This window comes from Aulonocara stuartgranti (assembly GCF_965226115.1).
Source record: "Aulonocara stuartgranti genome assembly, chromosome: 4".
NCBI lineage: Eukaryota > Metazoa > Chordata > Actinopteri > Cichliformes > Cichlidae > Aulonocara > Aulonocara stuartgranti.
In genome coordinates this window covers 9703479-9723069 of record NC_138942.1, presented here as the reverse complement: position 1 = coordinate 9723069, position 19591 = coordinate 9703479, and the positions used below count along the sequence as shown (strand labels likewise).

Here is a 19591-nt window from a genome sequence, read left to right as displayed (position 1 = left end):
TTTATGACATATCTGGACAGGAATTGTTGGTGACACTTCAGAGAAGAGAGGAACCGGACACCTGTGCTTGGCAAAAATCCAGAATCCAAAACTTTAATATCAATTTGGAGGTCTTAAAATTGGGGGCATTCAGCAAGGTAAACAAAATAAAGAAGGAACAGCAAAAATGCAAAGTCCAAAAACAGTTTGAAAAGCCAAAAGTATAGGTAGAACCTTACTTCATTAAACAGGATCACACAAGAGCAAAAGATCCAGGAAATGGCCACAAAGGTCATACAAAAAGAAAACAAACCTAGAAATGGCTGTAAAGCTCGACTGCAGCAACTAACAAGACAATCCAGCTCCTGAATGAGGAGCAGCAGGGGGTTATATAGAGAGAGGAGACTGACTGAGTGATTGAATTCAGGTAGCGCACAAAAATGGAGAAAAAATAAGCAAAGCCAGGAATTAAAATGAACCAGGATGCATTACAGTGGTTATTTTAAACATACAGTGGTTATTTTAAACATAAAGCAAACACATAAAGTAACACATAAGTGAATAACAAAACCACGACAAGGAACACCACTAAAAGTCTATATGAAAAAAGAACGACTATCATGATACCACAATAATATGCAGATCTACTAAAAGTTTCTTCTTTTTTTCATCAGTAATTTGATTTGAGACCAATCCTGTTGTCACTAATAGATGGACAAATAACTACCGTGAATTTGACGTTTTGCTTTTTGGTCACATTCATCATCATTAGGTGCCCTGCTAAATTAGGTTTTAACTCTTCTAAAATATCTGTTTATCTGGACATGTATTAGAACTGCCAAGCACTTTGATTGCTTATAGTGTTACAACCAAGGCCACACAAATGCCCTGCCAGTCGTGGAAGCTGTGAGCTCTCCCATGCACTGCTCTGAATTACCTGTCAGCATCGATTACAGAGAGTCTGTGTGGATGGGATCTTGGATTTTCTCTCCCTCAGAATTAAGATAAGCTCCTGCCTGCCTGTTTGAGATGCCCCTTGTTGACCCACCTGTTGAGTGTGATGTGAGATGTGTGTTCCGCCACCGTGGCCATATTATCCTCCAGCCCCACACACATGCACTCACACCAGGCTGGCAGCACTCCCTGTCCTCATCTGTTCATTTCTCCCTATCGCCTATGTTGCTTGTCTCTCCTCTAACCTTTGTTTTCAGTCCTTGTTTTTGTTCTCTCTTCTCTAACCTCTCTTGCTAAGCTATCTGTCTGCTTTTATTCAACCTCATCTCTCTCGCCACACCTCGTTGACAGCAAATTCCAAAGAGAATGCCTCATTTCTGCTGTTATCCAAGCAGAAAAGTGGCATTCTGTTCATTTGCTTTGGGAAATAGGAAATACATAAATTTAAATAGGCCATTTCCCAATAGTTAGAGTGCACAATACCATCTACTATGTATTAAGAATGCAAGAAATGCCTTGATGTTTAAAGTCATACTCTAGGTTTGCCTTTAATGCATAAAATTATCTTTTGCTGACATTAAGTGCAAGGTTAGAATAATAGACTGTACACAAAAGATGGCACTGTGAATGAGAACAGTGCCTTAAATCTGCACCAGATGGGGGCAACACCCTTGATTTTAAATAGAGATCAAAATAGAACTTAATAGGAAAATAACACTTCTAATATAAAACCTCAGTAAACATTTTGTGATGAGTTTATGGTCCCAGTCATTAGTCTTGGTCTTATTGAATACATCAAGATGTGAATTTTTTAAATTATGGTCACATATAGAGAAAAAAAAAGACGAAGAAGGGCATGTTTAAGTCTATATAATAAACATGCTCAAAATCAGAGAAGTTGAAATATGATAAAGTACAACACAGAGGCCTTTGAAAACAGTAGTAGGGCAAATGTGTGCATTTATTACAAAAGCATAACCTTCCTGGCATATGTTCACCACAGTTTCACCTGCAGTAGAACTTGGAATCAAAACCACAAATTGGAATAGCAACAGATGCATGCCCGAAATCAAATTTTGTTTGCCAATTTTTTGAAAATATTTGAGAAAGTCCCCATCACATTACTTCCTCTTTTGCTCCTTACAGAGAAGATAATTGCTTTGGCACTATTAGGCCTTACCAGAGGTAAATAACAATGCTAACAGTGGTTGCAACAAGTCTGCACTAAACTTTGTTAAAACATTTTAAACAATAATAAATAAAATTTAAAAAATGAATAAAAAATGAAAATAATTTTTGTACTGCAAATGTGTTTTCAATTAATACATGCATAATATAGTTCTTATTCAGTAAGATTTCAGCTTAGAGCTGGCAAATATTTTTAGAGGACTTTGATCTGCTGACGTTTTGTTTCATTATCAGGAGAAAAAGAGAAAGATTTAATGTCTCTATGTTTAATATACAAAAGAAAGTGACGGGCAGATAAGGTAATACTAGCAGTGAAGAGAAGATTTCTATTCTTAGCACAAGGATTGATTATTTTACTGTTAAAGGATGTAAAGCTCCTTGGGGTCAAGTTCGGACAAACTATTTATGAGTCATCAAAGTGTATTTCCTATTCATTATCAATGACAGCGCTCTAGGCTGTGCATCAATATGACACAGCAGATAAGTATTGCTTCTCTGGCTTTGAGAGTGACTTTTTCATTATCATGGATTCTGATTATTGTTTCTGAAACCCTATGAAAATGATATGTGACTTTGCAGTGTTCTAAAACCATCACAAAAGGCTTCATCAGGGGAGAGAAGCCAGCCCTTAAACGAACGCCTTCCATAATTTGCTAGCTTCAAGCCTAATGTTAGGTTGATGAGAGTCTCTTGGAAGGGAGTCTGAAATCTAATATAATTTCAGAAGAGGGCTGATTATACTCTAAATGGTGTGCAGATTTTCAATATGTTGGATTAAGTAGATACCAGGAAAAAGTATTTTTAGGTTTCTTCAGATGGATTTCAATTTTACAAATACTAATAGGACTTTTCACTGCCAGGAGAAATAAGCAGTGACATTGTGTGGTTTCTAAAACTAAAAATACAATATCAGTAGGAACCTGCTAGGTTCCAGTGCTGATGAATAAATCATATTTTTTTTATCATTACTGTATGCAACGTATAGTCATAATGAGAATATAAACATTTAAGCTATCTCAACAATGGTATGCGGACATCAAGTGATTCCAATTTTTTATTAAGTGTGCCAATACTCTTTACAATTTTTTTGAGCACTTAGGAGTCAACCTACCTCGGAGCCAATTTGCATGTCATGTTATTGTTGCAGAATTTCCCTTTGATTTCCAGACTTCAACAAAATCATGAAAACAGTATGTTTATGATGTTTATAATATGTGGATGAACTTAAACATGGAAAATAATTCAAACCTGACTCAGTTTTGGCCCAAACTTAAAAGAAAAAAAGACTTCACCCATCAAATATAATAGGAAAAAATCTCCCTGTTTGTTATTATTAGTATATGATTTAGACTTCCGAATGTCGTGATGTTATTGAAATCAAAACAGGCTATAAGTGATGTGTTGGTCTTTTTATTACAACATTTTGATCTTTGCTCAAATCATGTTTTTAAATGTGACTCATTTCCTGCTTTTATCAACTTTCCTCAAACACTGCAGGGTAATTGTGTGCACATCGTGCCATTTTGTTATTGTACTTACAGTAGCTAATCCCTTAGCTAATCCCATCGACTTCACTACAGCCTCAACCTCCACGGTTGAGCTTTCCTGGACAGCTGTCATCTCCTTTTATGTAACTGTCAAACTGTTCAGACAAATGAGAGTTTATCAGCAAAGTATGACCTGTTCAGTAACTTTTTTTATTAGATGCGGACAGCTGACTAACTGTTCTTTTATGAAGACGTGAAGACTTGTGAGGTGCGAAAATAACAACCTTGTAATTGGATTCATTGGGAGATGATCATTGTCCCCATTAGTACCATATGTGTACAGTGATGTAGGCTTAATCTTTCATTGCCTTTCATTGCCTCCTCCTCTCCCCTTGGAAATGAACAATTATCTTCTGTAAATTGATTTCTACCACACATCGAATTGCTCATCAAAGACATGCACATAAAAAAACCCACTCTGTCCAGCATCCCTTTTCTCTCACTTTGTGGTCATGCTGCACACCTGCAAGCATACTACACTTTATATTTTCCTTAGTGCAAAAACACATCTAGGTCATGAGAAAATTCAAAACATATGATTCGTTTTATGTTTGCTTGCCTCTAATCCCCTTAATAATATTTGTCATGCTCGGTGTGCGCTCGCCATTTTTGAACTTAAGTGGGCTCAAGTGCTACTGGTGGAGAAGAACTCAGTAGCTGTGGTTATCAGCTGATAGTCAACACCACCTTGGGCATATCCTATCCTGAGGTTGACATCATTGCTTTGTTGAGCTCACCGATCTAATGCGTCTAAGTTGTCCAGAATATGAGCCAACTGTACAGAGAGGATTTAATATCACAGATCCTATGCAAAATACATCACCTAAATGCTCAACTTGTTTGTTTGGGGGGGGGGGGGGGGGTTGTGCATGTATCTGTAGTCTCTGATAGTCAGAGATAACAGTCAGAATAAGAAGTTATTAAGAATAAGAAGAGTTATTTCATAAAATTAATGCCATTCAAGGTCAGGTACAGCTGATTAACTAAGCACAAAAACAGAAGAACTGTTACCGTTAAAAGACCATTGTGTTTCGTGTATAAAAATACTTCAATTTTTACAGTCTATGTGACTATATACTGGCCAGGCACTGTCTGCACCGAGGGCTTGGCCAACAGTCAATTAGCCAAACTGCAAGTTAATGTTTTTTCTTGTCTTAAGAAGTAAGATTTTTAAAAAATGATGCAAAGAAAAAACAATTTTCCCTTTTTTGTCTCTGAATAATAGAAATGCATTTCTTTGATGTTAGTTACAAAGCAAAACAAACACTTAAATTCTGTAGTAAATATCCCCGTGTCTTATTGGTTTGTGTAGAGGATTAGAGCAAAAAGCCAGAACAAAGCAGGGCTCAATCTCTGCATTGTTTTTTCATGATCTAGAACAGCTTGGGATTTCTTTACATGCAGAATGTTCACAAACATTGTCCAAACTTGGAAAGAAACCCAAGCATTATAATAAAGTACTACTACACTGGTTGCAGAGCCCCCATGGAGCGCAGTATAACACCTTTATATGCTGAGCTGGAGGCTGGAGGTATCGTGTAGGTGCATAAGCTTACCAGGTGTTGTTTAAGATGCAGTTTAGACCTCAGTCTCCTCTCTGCTGCTGCCTTCAGGCTGTCCAACTTCAAATCTACAACACAGCCACTCTGTCTCTCTCTTCATTTATCCTGCCTGCCTCCACAATATCCACCACAGAGAGAGGAGCACTGACTGAGCCTGTTGAGAGGAAAAGGTTCCCTCATTTTTGTACGACTTCCACCTCCTCACAGTGAGTGATTTCTGTGTTTGCAACTTCTGTTGAGCAGCCTATTTCTTTTTTTTTTCCTGGTTTATGTAGTGCACATTTTGAATTTTGCTCAGAAATGGCTAAATGTCTGAACTTGTTTAGGGAGGTAGAGCAAGTTGATAATGAATAAGCAACAGAGACTTACAACTAAGGATCACTGCAAATAAATAAATAACTAGATGAAATGCAATTAAAAAATAGTGTTTGTATTTTTGGTTTTAATCTTTAAAGCTGGGTTGGGGAACTCCAAGCCTCAAGGGCCATTGTACTGCAGGTTTTAGATATCACCCCGGGTCAACACACCTGAATCAAATGATTAGTTTAATACCAGGCCTCTGGAGAACTTCAAGACATGTTTAAATCTGCTGTGTTGAATTTAAACGGCTAAGGAAGGAAGGAAGGAAAAATGGGTTTAGTGGGATTTCACTAAACCAACTCATCTTTATGAGATATGTAATTTTATTTTTAAGCTTATTCTGTAAAATGCATTTGTATGAAAAATTCTCATGCAACAGATCTGAAACCCATTAAGCTTAAGAATCTTTCTTCAATAATACTTTTTGCTCTTGTTTAAAGTGACTTAAATGAGGCAAAGTTAAATACAGCAGCTTTCCCAGCAGTTTTCTACAGAAACACAACCATGTGCCCTGTATTCAAACACACTATAGTATTCTTGTTGAATGGCAAGCTACCTAAAAACTGGTGTGGTGAGGAAAAACAAAACAAGGATTTTTGTTGGGCTGCTGTGGCTCAGGAGGAAAAGCGGATCATCTACTAACTAGAAGGTCATTGGTTTGATCCCCAGCTCCTCCCATCTGCATGTCAAAGTGTCTTTGGGAAAAGTCCTGAACCCTGAGTCACCCCCAGTGCATCCACTGGAGTCTGAGTGTGTGAATGGTAGGTAAAAACTGCTGTGGTACTGAAAACGATTTATGGGTTCATGAGGCTTGTATTTGAGTGCTCAGAGTAACATTATATAAGTACACTACCAGTCCATTTGCCATTTTCTTCTTATACGTAACTATGCTATAGTTTTACTGGTCCGGCCCACTTTAAAGCTAGTTGAGCCGTACAATATGCAGCACTGTTTTAGCTCTCTGAAGCAGAAACACGATGTCACTGACAGCTTCAGCCACTGCGAGCGATATTCCAAAAATGTATTTGCATAACAATTTCAGCTATCATGTTACTGAACCATTCAAAGTCTGTTCTCTTGTTCAGAAGAGTGTAATTTTCAGTACATAGCAAAAAATGTTATCATCTAATTTTAAAAGTGGATTCACTTTTCTTTGTACTACACGGCCAGATAATCTTTAGAACTAAATCTGTTTGGCTTAGTGACACTTGTAAGAGTCTTTCATAGTTATTATTCATGCTATGTGAGTCTTACACTGAGCAGCACTGCTGTTCTGAATCTCTGAGGGAACATATGCCCTTTCATTTGCTGATTTGTGATTTTACAAGGCTTTCAACTTGCATATGTTGAGCCACAACCTATATACTGAGAAAACACGCTTGTCCTCTGATGCTTGTTTGGGTCCACGGCAGCCTACAGAGTTGACAAGCACCTGAGAGATGTGCTGCACCTTCCTGAGCACTGAGGCATGACTCAATCACAACTCTAAGCACAGGACATCCCTACATGTCCTATCACCCCTCAGCTCCTTCTATGTAGAGTGATGTATTTGTGTCAGTTGATAAAGGAAAAGTCAAGTGACATACACCAATCATTTGCTTCCTCACATGTCGGCAGCTCAGTGGCTTAATGTAAAAAGAAAGATAGAAAGGACGAAAGTGTAGCTCAGTTTTCTTGGAAAAGAAGGCCTCTTCCTACAGATCAGCTGTTAAACTCACTGAACTGACAGTTGGTTCTTGTCTTCCTCAAAGAAGGTGTAGACTGCTTGGTGTGAAAATGTTCCATTTTTGAAACACTGTTTCTTGTACAATACTCCTCTGAGTATATCTCCTAACGGGTCTGGACAATGTTTTCTTATCTACTAGTTTATAGAGAAGGCTCAAGTGTTCTGACAATTTGTGAATGCACTACAGTCATTGAATACAATCCCAGATGGCACCATATCTGCCGTATAGGTGTGACCACACCTGTCAAATAAGCAAGTTTTTACAATTTGTGAAATACTGTGAAAGGTGGGGTTTTTGTCACACCTGCTCTGACACTTCCAGCAAGACTGCATGAAGTAATTGCAGGAAATGTTACAAATGATGGTAACAAATGGTAAAGAAGATTTTTGCACAGATGTATTGGTTAGATGATTATTAAATATGCTAAAGTGATGGACAGATAATTAATCAGCAACTTTTGAAAACAATGAAACATTTTCCAAGCAAAATGCTAAACATTTCCTGGCTTCAGTCATTAGAATTACAACTGACAGTTATCTAGCTCTGTCAACCAGTCAAGTTGCATGTCCATTTGTTTGTCTGTCCTTCAACATTTTAACATTTTTGATGTTTACTTAGATTAATGGAAAACTCACCCAAGGTTCAAGATTACTGTGACTTCAGGTAACACTTAGTGTACTATTTATGACAAAATGTCATGCAAACGTCCAAAACTCTTATACGTTCAGGTCAAAGTTTAAGTATAAACTGTTACGTCTTTGAAGTTTTCATTACACAAATGGTTGCAAAAGAAATCAAGTTTTTCATTATGCTTTTCACATTTTATACCCAGTAAATAATGGGCCTGATCTTGTGAAAATTAGCACATTAAATAATAATGAAAATAATCAATATCTGCTTTACATTGACGTTGTGAACCAATAGTCAGGATTTTAAATCAGTAAATCAGCCCAACAGACAGCTATAGAGAGTGCGGTTGTTTTTTTGGTTTTACTGATGGAATCGTATCCCTCTTTGTGGTGTCTATACAGTCCAAGGGTGCAGAAATTAATGAGAGCCAAGGGGGAATTATTAAGCACTTGTGATTAGCTTAGTTGGTAAATTTCAGGCTTTTCTGATTGCATGAATCGGACGTCATGAAATCAAAGCAACCACATGGGTTGCCATTAGAGATGCACGATATTGGTGTAAGCAGGAAACCTGCTGGTTTTGACAGCACCTGTGGATCCATTGTTCTAAAGCATCTATTAAGCGTAAGGCTACTGAAAGTGTGATTAAAAGTTGCCATGGTGATGAAAGTTACATATAGCAACTCTAGCTCTATAATCACGCTGGGCTGTTTAATGGGGCTCTCTGTCACCTATTTCTGAATCTTGGTTAAATTTGCATATGCTCATTCAGGCAGGATGATTTCATTCAGCCCCTATGGGAGCTGCTTCAAAACCATACTGCGCTTAGGTTTTGTGTTAAAGTGCTCCTAATTAGGTCTCTGTCCTGGCACTTACTCATCAACAAAATTATCTCTGAAGTTAGTCCAATGTTTAACTCTCATGTAACAGGTCAGCAGAGATAGTCTGCCAATTCTCTTGATGAAATATGTTGTGTCTCACTGGCAAGTAACACTAGATAACTTCCTTTCAAGTCTGATATGAGCAATCTAACAACAACCTTTGTTCATACAGCAGCTGATGAGTAACTGGATGCAACTTTTTACCTGTGAACTGAGAATCCAACTGTGTAGGACAACAGACAGGAAAGACAATGCCCGATATGCCACTTGTTGCACTGTATCTGGAATGACTGGACATATAAAACCAGTTGTTAATATCTAACTCTCCTAATGCACTTATTTCTAACACCTTAATGCATTTACACTGTGCAGTGCTCCTTCAGTGAATCAGCACACAAGCTTATGTAACAAAAACAATACAAGAATGTTTCCACTCAGGATAACTATCACATAAAAATAAATTTTCTGCTGCTTTGATCAACTTTACTGGTAGCAAAGAACTTTGACTGGCACTTAAAGAAGCATTTTCTCAACCCACAAGTTCTTCTTTTAAAGTTTGTGTGCATTAGGTTATAACTCTTTCTCAGTGGGCATTATGCCAGTTCTGCCCTTTGTCAAAGATGCAGTTCATAACTCTTATGGACAACATTTTTTTGGTGCAATCAAGAGGTGTAGGATGTCCAGTGTGGTGGGCTCCAGATTTTTTGCAGTTAATGTGCTGGAGTGCTGACCTCCAGCTTGCACTAGGATGGTCTGAAGCCAAGTGCGAAGTGATCTGGGTGAGGACTCGCCATGGTTCATGACGGGATAAGGTGAATTTCCCCCACAAGTGGATGTCAAGACTGGGAGGAAGGATAGAGCAGGAAGAATGGAGCATGATAGGCACCATGTGCAGTGATGCACATATTGTACCAATCTGTTCTGGCGAAAAGCGATCTGAGCTGTCCATTTACTGGTTGATCTACTTTCCTGCCCACACCTACGGTCATGACCGGTAGGTGTAGTGACCGAAATAATACGATTGTGGATGCAAGCAGCTCAAAGCTTTTTCTAAAGAATGTCTGGGGTAAAAGATTGTTTCTCTTGGCTTGTTTGGGAACGCCTGAGTATCCCCTGAGAAGAGATAGAGAAGGTGATGGGGGAGAGGGAGTTCTGGGCAGTTTTGCTTTGATGCAACCCTGACCACGATAAGCAGTAAAAAGTAGATGGACGAAATAATGGTTGGAACTGTTTCTTGTTATGTTACCTTAACATGAGTTTTTGTTAGTTAGTTTGAGCTGTACAAAACAAAACCTGTATTAATATGGCGATTTCCATAATCCTGAAAATGTATATCACACGGATAATGAATCTGTAATAAAAGCTACAACAATCCTTTGTAACATAGCCTGTGTTTTTTAGTATTCCCAAAGTCTTCTGAATCAGATGGTTGTGGACATTTTTGCAAACATCTCTTCCCAGTAGAACGATGATGTAAGCACACAGGCTTTTAGCTTGCTGGTGTGCAGCCAGGTAGAATGACATATGGCAAAGAGGCATAGGCAATGTGCTGCAAATCACACTTAGGTGAACACAATCTCTGCCTTGACTTTCAGGTTTCATAAATAATGCAAAGGAAAACATTTGGATTTCCCAGGAGTGAAGACAAATACCTTTGAAACTCTACTTTTAAGTGCACATGTTTAAAAAAAAGGAAAGGAATGAAGATATTCTTATCGACTGCAGCTACATGATAGTAGAAGACTAAGTCCAAGCATTTAATAGAGTAGGCTGAAAATACCACTTTGCTTGTTTAACTTTGACCTCAAAAGTACAGATCTATTTTAAAACTTGACATAAATCTTATCCATGCTGGTCTCAAGGTTCAGCAGAGACAGATCAGTGGCTGGTTCAGTGACATTTGTCCAGCTGAGCACAGTTCAAATAGATTAATGATGAAGCCTAAACTAATTGATCGTGATTTCAGTTTTTTTTTACTACATAGTTAATGTAAATATTAAATTGTCTATTTTTAAAGACTTTATACTGATAAGTCCGGAGAAGTCAGCTGAGCTTCAGGTGATAAAATAGTGTGATAAACAGTGTTAAAGGTGTGTAAATAATAGTCAGTGTTTGTATTGGAGATATTGTCAAATAAGAAGGATTTAGGTCCTAATCAGGACTATATAATTATCCTCTGGTGTTTTATTTTTTCAATCAAGGGTTAAGCTTTTTGATTATTATCAATGGGGCCTTAAATTTCAGGGTAATAAATAAAGTAATGAAATAATGTATCAGTACAGAATTTAGAAAAAAAATAAAAGAGAGATTCATAAACAAATTCTGGTAATAGTGTTTTTCCTCAGATGTTTCTTTTTTCAAGAGAGACTTCCCTGCTAAAGAGGATGGAACAGCTAAGTATGTGGATATGTGCTAAGGAGACACATTAAATAATAGATGTCTCAAATGCATTAAGTCTGACTTCATGGTGGACATCAGACTTCAGAGGGCAGTGACACTGAAAGAACCTGAGTAAGACATGTGTAAGGTTACAAACACAGAGTGCACGGTGACAATAGATAGGAGACAAGATCACTTTTCATTTAAATGAAAATACTGAGTTCTGATACACTGAAATCACACTTTTACTGTACTGTACACACTTTTAAGACTCTGAATTTTGTAATACATATGCCATTTTAATAATATGCAATATTTTTTTTAAATTAAGACTAATGTATATATTAAGGTGAGGCACCCACTAACACAGTAGCACTGAAAACAAGTCATAAATAAATGAGGGCAGATGTGAAAAAGAGGGCAAAGAGGGAAAAGAGGAAAGACAGAGAGAGAAAAATAAAGCTTTTCTACCTCTCACAGCTTGTGGGCTTTTGTTCGATAGCTGGTGGCTGTGAAAAGATAAGGTTTACTAATGGGGTGTTCAGGAGAATGTTTCATTTATTATGATACTTTACTAATGCGACTGTGGAGTAATATCGAGCGGCGGCGCTATTCATGCAAGCCCTGAGAGGTTTACATTGTAGAGCCTGTTACCGGTGCTTCCAAAACTGTTAGCTCTGGCAGTCACAGCCCTGAGAGGCTCTTAGGAAGCTTTAGCATAGCACCTGGAAACATTACGTCCACGGGTGTGACATAGAAGCTTTGCTCTTTTTCTCTGCATATATTTTCAGGCTATATTACTGAAATGTCTACTTTACCTAACTTTGCTTACTAGCATAAGAATGTCACCACACCCACTATGTGTAATGTTTTTTAAGAGCCAATTTACACTTTCAGTGCTTTAAATATTGCTGTTTTTTGTTGTTGTTGTTGTTTTTAATTAAGACACTGGTATCTCTGAGTTTCACACTTTGGCACTGGTGCTCATGAGAGAGTGTCACTTCCAATTTTTCAAATGTGGATATTAATTCAGGACTGCTTTGCATTACGTTGGAATGCAAAATATCATTTTTCACTTGCAATATTAATGTTGTGAAGCTGCATTTTTTTCAGTTAGTGGTGGCATTTTTTTTTTTGATTAATGCCACTACAAAGTCTTTTGCCTCCTTATGTAGATTCTGTCCAGACCACTGTTTCTCCAGCACCTTCTGACAAAACTACAGTATTTGCTGCCCTTTGGTGAGAGCATATTGGTTTACACTTTAGCCAAAGATAAATCATTGGTCATGAAAAATTAGCAATATATCATGATGACACACACACACAGCCATAGAGCCACAAGAAACTACAAGGAGATCGCAAAACCAGTCACACACTGCTCCTCCTAGTACACATCAGGAATGTAACACTCAGAAATGCTGCTTCATTTCACTGGACTCTCATCAGGAATGTTTGGGTATTTTTTGATCATATTTGATTGACCACCAATCCATCTATGTTCTACTTCTAATCAATGCAGTGTTAAAGGTTTGCTGGAGCCTTTCTCAGCTGTCACTGGGCAAAAGGGAGGTCTATTGCAGGGCTAACACATGGCCAACTTTCAAATTGCCAATTAACCTAACCCATGCATGTCTTTGGACTATGGGCAGAAGGTGGTGAGTTCATGCAAGCTCCACAGAGAATGACATCAGTCAGCTAGAGGATTCAAACCAGAACCTTCTTGCTTTGAGGCAACAGTGCTAATCACTGCACTGGAGTGCTGCCAGATTGACTAGCTATCATAATAAATAGCTACACATTTTTCTTAGCACTATTACGTGATTCAAATATGAATCATATATCCTACTCTCAGCATATGGACCCCACTGACTGCAACAAGAAAGTGATTTTCTGGGCTTTTAAATGTGAAATGAAAACGTGAAATTTAAGATGTGTTAATTTAAAACTCAAGGCCAAGATGGTAAAGATACTGTACTGTATAGACATGTAATACGTAATACACATTAAGTATTAAATATGTAGTAGTTGGTATGTTGAAAGACTTCTAGATTCACTTTTGGTTTGAGATGGTATTTGTTATTTTCAGTTGCAATCTCTGAAATAAAAGCTTTCCAACTGTTGTTTTCTGGGATATTTCTATTTCAACATTTAATGCACTGAGCAAGCCACCATGCTCTCTACCTAGTTTTGATCTGAAGCCAAAAAGCAAATGAGAAAGAGCAGCATTGTTGCTGCAGTGCTTAGCATCGTGATATATTACTTCATCAGTGAACATTTCTCCTGGCTCTCTCCTGATACTTACGCATTGTAGTCGACTTTATTATTTTGTCAAGTTACCATCTCTGATGTTGGTGTGGCAGAGTTTCTGTAGGAGCCATTAAGCAACACAGATAGTTTATTATGAAGAAACCTTTAAATGCAATGAGATAGAAAATTATCCTTGTAAATGGGGTGGGTAATTTTATTTAATTTATTTTAAGAATTTGATAATATTAGATATTATGAGGTGGGGATGGGAAGCTATACTTTTTGCTCCTCTGACAGTTTAAAGCTTATATACCACAGGCAATGGAAAGATCAGTCATTTTTACTTCCATAATATAAGGGAGATTAAAAATGAGGTATATCCTAGAGAGTATCGAAGACAATACAATCAAAACACGTGAAACTGATATATAAAAGCCTACCACACAGCAGATAATCAACAAGAAGGAATGCATGCAGACACTGGACAACACCAACCCAGAGGTGTTCTGGAAGCAGAGAAAAAAAATTGAAGCTGAAGAACAGAGCCAGCACAAACAGATGTTGGAAAATGTACCAAAATCCAATAAAAACACAAAAAACTGCTAGAAAAGGTCAACTTAACCAAATCATTGCTAATTTGTAAGAGGCCTGCATGCAAGATAACAAATTAAGATCAAAAAGACATTTAAAAGGAAGGCAAATGCATTAGCTAAAAAACCACAGTGCAACACAAATGCAGACAAAAGTCAAGAGCCTGACCAATTTGATCAAACTCTGGCCTCGGAGGTCACAAGAATATAATACGTGGTTCAACAAGAAGGCTCAAAACAAGCAATCTACAAGGGAAACAATAGAATAGAAAGCATCACAAATAAGCTCAAAGACTATAAATTGCATCTTTCAGCTTTGATTCAGTTCCGACACACTGCATCTGTAATAGGAAACAGCAAAGGAAGCAAATCGAACCTGGAAATGCAACTTAATGTACTTAACATGCAGTTCTCTATTGATAACTAGAATCTCATTTTTTAGACTGACAGATGAACCGGCAAGTCTGACTGCTACTGAAAGCCAGTCTGAGATGCTATTGTTCTAAGTCAATTTGTGTCCAAGGTCAAAGTATGCTACAAAAAATCCCACTTCTGTTCCCCTTTCTTACTACCAATCAAGCCCTATTAGATCGTGAACCCTTTTGGGAGGGGAAACAAGATCAAGAAGAAATGAGAGAAGAATTGGAAAAGGGAGGGAAAATGGGTCTGCTTTTGTACTTCAGCATTAATAATGAGACATTAGCCTTAGCATACATAGAGCCCCAAGATAACCCAAGTAACTAAACCTTTGATTGCAAATTATAGATGTCACAGTTTTATTCACTGTTTTAATACACTGAAATATATTAAATATCAGAGAATTGATAGTATACTATGATACCTAAAAATGAATTAGTTGTAGGGATGTCCTATAGTACGTTGTTAATGTATTCTTTCATTCTTTGTTACCTTTTCTATTTTTTAAAACACAAAAAACAATACATATTTTTTATAAAGAAAATGACCAAACATGTTTTGGTCTTCTAACTCATCAACACACACAGTGGAACATTAGGCCAGTGCAAAATTCATTTGCCCTGTGATGCTAATAGTGTCCAGAATTAGAACAAGAATTAGTGAAACTGTAAAAAACAAAGACGAAAGATTAAATAGAAACTCCTTTTGTCATGCAGAGATACAAACTTACTGAGAATCTTCATAGTGAGATTGAACCTTAAGCTTTAGGTGCACATGCCAGTGCCTATAATTTAGTTAGTTTAATCTTCATATCACAGTAGAACTTGTCTTCATTTTTGAGACTGTGTCACTTTGTTATATAGAACACATATTCTATAGTGACTTTTGAGTCAAATTTAAGATGTTTTTTCAAACTATTTGAATGTAAGTCCTTTTTACTTGAAGATTTTCAAACCAAGCTATTTACTTTATATTAGTGCTGTCCGTTAAAATTACGTTAATGCCATAACCGTATTAATGCGGCAAATCTTTGTTAGCGAGTTAGAGCGGATCACCCCATGCGTGGGGATGCACGGCGCTAAGGCGTTAACTAACTAACCATGCTAATGCGTTGACGCTGTGCAGCCCCACGCACAGGCGATCCGTGTTAATGCGGTTATGCCGTTAACATCATTTTAACGAGATGATGCTGACAGCTCTTTATATACGTTATTCATTCAACAATTTCTTAATTTTTGACACTTGCTGTGTACGCAAGATATATAATGTCAATATCCCCTTATAGATGCTAATAAATAGTTTATAGCTATATTATTAATTAATTTGTAAATGCTTTATAAACCATTATTAATGGTTTATTATGCATTAGTTAAGGGTGAGAAAGAGGAAAAAAACTGACCGGTTTCTTGCCAAATAGTGAGCCAAATGTGTTCACCTATATATTTCATCTAGAGTTGCTATATTAAACATTTCAGACTAAGTTACTATCCTGTAAGCACAATCAGCATTTGTAAACATATTTTTTATCATATAAAATTGTACTTCAGAAATGCATTATAAATATCCACAACTATCAATCGGAGCTTTGTTGTAAAGTGTAAAGCATAAAACCACTTATTTATGACTAATAAACATTTATAAATGCCAAATGGGAGCCTTATTGTAAAGTGTAAAGCATAACACCATTTATTAATCACTAGTAAACATTTATAAATGACAAAAGAGAGTTTTGTTGTAAAGTTTAAAACATGTCAACATTTATTAAGGACTAATAAACATTTATAAATGCCAAATGGGAGCCTTATTGTAAAGTGTAAAGCATAACACCATTTATTAATCACTAGTAAACATTTATAAATGACAAAAGATAGCTTTGTCGTAAAGTTTAAAACATGTCAACATTTATTAATCACTAATAAACATTTATAATTGCCAAAAGTGAGTCTTAAATGTATAATGTCACCATTTATAACACTTAGACCTAAATTACAATCAGTGCTTGAAATAACATTTAACTACTGTCAAAAATGGCAATGTATTGTAAGAGTAACACATGTAAAATTAAATGTGTTTTTTAAAACACCAAACAGTCACCCACTCCAAAAAAAGTTCATGCCAGACTGGTTCAAACTGGAAATATTTTTTGTATGTCCTTAAATAAGCGTCCCAGTGGTCCATCAGGGTGTCGCGAACCAAGCCAAGATGACCACTCAAGAACCATCAGGTGTTCCTCCAGCAACTTCTCAGTGCGATTTCCTCTTAGTCTACGGACATGTCCTTTGATGGTCATCCAAGCCCTTTCGATATGCTGTGTATGACTGCCAGATTGAGGATCTACAAACCACCTGCTGTGATTTACAGTGTAATGTCTGTACCTTATGTTTGTCAAAACATTCTTGTAGGCTCTCCACTCATCACTGATAATGGCACTACCCAACTTAACATGCTGTCTGATCAGAGGAACAAGGTGGCGCCTTGATCGTTTTTCAACAAGTTTTAACACGAGCCTTCGCCTTTTGTCTTTAATTCCCATCATTCCAAATACCCATTTCTTCCTTTTCCATGCATTTCCAAAGCGTCCACGTGCATACTGAAAACAAAAAGAATAAAATTAAACAGAATTAAAATGAAAAAGAATAAAATTAAATATCTACAAAGAAACATTCAAAAAGATGGTTGCTTCTACTAATTTTTTTTACTTATGGTAAAGGTTTCCATGTTTAGAGGACACAGTCAGATCTGCATTGATTCTAATAAACCTGTCTGATAGTTTACCAACCTTTCGCTGATGACGGAGACAGCTTTCATCTATAACCACAAATTCTCTGTCACCACCAAGACGGTGTCCATTGTTTATTCTGTGTCTTTTAATTGCACGTATACAAACATGTCGAATGTGTCTTGCCATGCTACTTAGTGTTCTGGAGCTGCCAGCCACTTCATCATCGATCATATCTACTTGTCTGAGCCTGAGCCCTTGTGAAAATCTGTGATAGAAATTGAGGCAATTATTACTTACTGAGGCCCTAATTTTATTTCACAAGTCTCGTATTGGTGTTCAATTATGAAAGGTGCATTGCTATTAATGTCTACATCTACATATACCTGTAAATGAACTTCATCCAACTGAAAAGAGATGTTTTTGATTTCTCAAAGAGGGAGCCAGTTCTAATTGTTCTGGAAACTTTCCTATGACTTGCTCTTTTGCAGCACCTGAGAACATATCAATGAGTTAAGTAAAGAAATGGACCCTTAAACAAGAGCATTAATTGAAAAGATAATCACAAAATTAAGTATGAAGAAAATAATAATGAAAAGAGGTTAATGCTCCCTCTTGCATTGATAACCGAAATATTTTGTTATATTTACTACATGCACTACATTATCATGCATTATACATACCACATATATTGGTCTTTCTTCACCACGGAAATCATTTTCATCTTATGGTGACAAACAGGACATCTAAGCTTCTTTTTTAGCAGGTGTTTCTTCTGCAGCCATTTAATGAGCCTTAGTGCCTTATATTTAGTTTGTTTTCCTTCTATTCTGGCGCGCAATCTCATTCCCAAAGACATTGTGGTGGAAAAAAATGAGTAATTTATTTTATTATCACCTCGAAACACCGTAAAATACTCTATGGGAGTCTAGTGCAAATCGGTTCAGAGTTAAAGAACTTCACATGCTATATAAAACAAGCCCTATAATCAAAAATAGTCCCACGCAAAAAAGAGGATTGTCTCACCTGTTATAATGTATCTCCGACTTTGTTATGTAGATCTAACCCGCTGGATTCATGCTAAAAAAATATGTTCTGCTGCCAAAGGGAGGGAAAACAAATTTAATTTAAACGCAGAGGAGCTTATACAACCATCCAATCACAGTTAACTTTATTAAGGAAAGCCCCTCCTCTCAGAGCGCGACAGGCAGTGGAGCGCTCTGGAAGGTCAAGCCAAAGGGGCACGAACAGACACACTGAAGGCGCTCGTTCAAGTTGCTGCGCCATGGATGGAGCAGAAGATAAAAATTTGTGTGCGTCTGCGACTTACACAGTTAGCACACGTTCGAAGAGATACAAAAAGCAGAGACTGGATGATCTAGATTGCACTAAGCCAACGACGTCAGCAGTTAGACATGAAGGTGAGTATAATGCTAGCTAGCTAGCTACCGAGCCATTTGGCTGCTAGCTACAGTGGCTAACTAACATCACATAACATGTGAATAGCTCTATTACTATTGGTTATTCCAAACGATTGATATCACTTAGTTGTATATTTTTAGTTTTGTTTATGTGCATCATTAAATTTATATTAAACACCCTGGTAAGGCAGTACACATAAGAATTATTTGCCTTGTTTTAGAAATGTCTGAACCACCACATGTGTATATAACATAATTTTTACAAAGTGGCTTTTTATAAATTCAAGTTGTAACCGTTTTTAATCAATATTTTATTTGAGTTTCCCAAGTTTAGATTATAAATAATTTTAGTATTGTAATTTAATAATTGTTTGTTCTTTAGATTCTTCTTCTAATCCTGCCCCTACTGCAACTGCCCTTCTTAACAAGGAGCGAGAGAAACTGACTTTTCTTAAGGAGGAACTGGAGCGCGACACCCTGATGGACCACTGGGACGCTTATTTAAGGACATACAAAAAATATTTCCAGTTTGAACCAGTCTGGCATGAACTTTTTTTGGAGTGGGTGACTGTTTGGTGTTTTAAAAAACACATTTAATTTTACATGTGTTACTCTTACAATACATTGCCATTTTTGACAGTAGTTAAATGTTATTTCAAGCACTGATTGTAATTTAGGTCTAAGTGTTATAAATGGTGACATTATACATTTAAGACTCACTTTTGGCAATTATAAATGTTTATTAGTGATTAATAAATGTTGACATGTTTTACACTTTACAATAAGGCTCCCATTTGGCATTTATAAATGTTTATTAGTCCTTAATAAATGTTGACATGTTTTAAACTTTACCACAAAGCTATCTTTTGTCATTTATAAATGTTTAGTAGTCATTAATAAATGTTGACATGTTTTACACTTTACAATAAGGCTCCCATTTGGCATTTATAAATGTTTATTAGTCCTTAATAAATGTTGACATGTTTTAAAC

At 36.8% G+C, this 19591-nt stretch overlaps 1 protein-coding gene and 1 long non-coding RNA gene across 3 annotated transcripts in view; one reads left to right on the top strand and one right to left on the bottom strand.

The window, feature by feature from the left end:
• The window catches only part of elfn1a (extracellular leucine-rich repeat and fibronectin type III domain containing 1a), an 80334-nt gene that overhangs the window by 19070 nt on the left and 41673 nt on the right, over positions 1-19591 (top strand). The window lies entirely within an intron of this gene.
• LOC309704641 lies at positions 16316-18030 on the bottom strand. 2 transcript variants are annotated; one of them, XR_014276321.1, is made up of 4 exons: positions 17863-18030; positions 17566-17673; positions 17240-17447; positions 16316-17050 (listed from the first exon to the last, which is right to left on the bottom strand). It is a non-coding gene; the product is annotated as an uncharacterized lncRNA (long non-coding RNA). The 2 variants fall into 2 exon arrangements; XR_014276320.1 differs by having other exon boundaries at positions 17240-17673.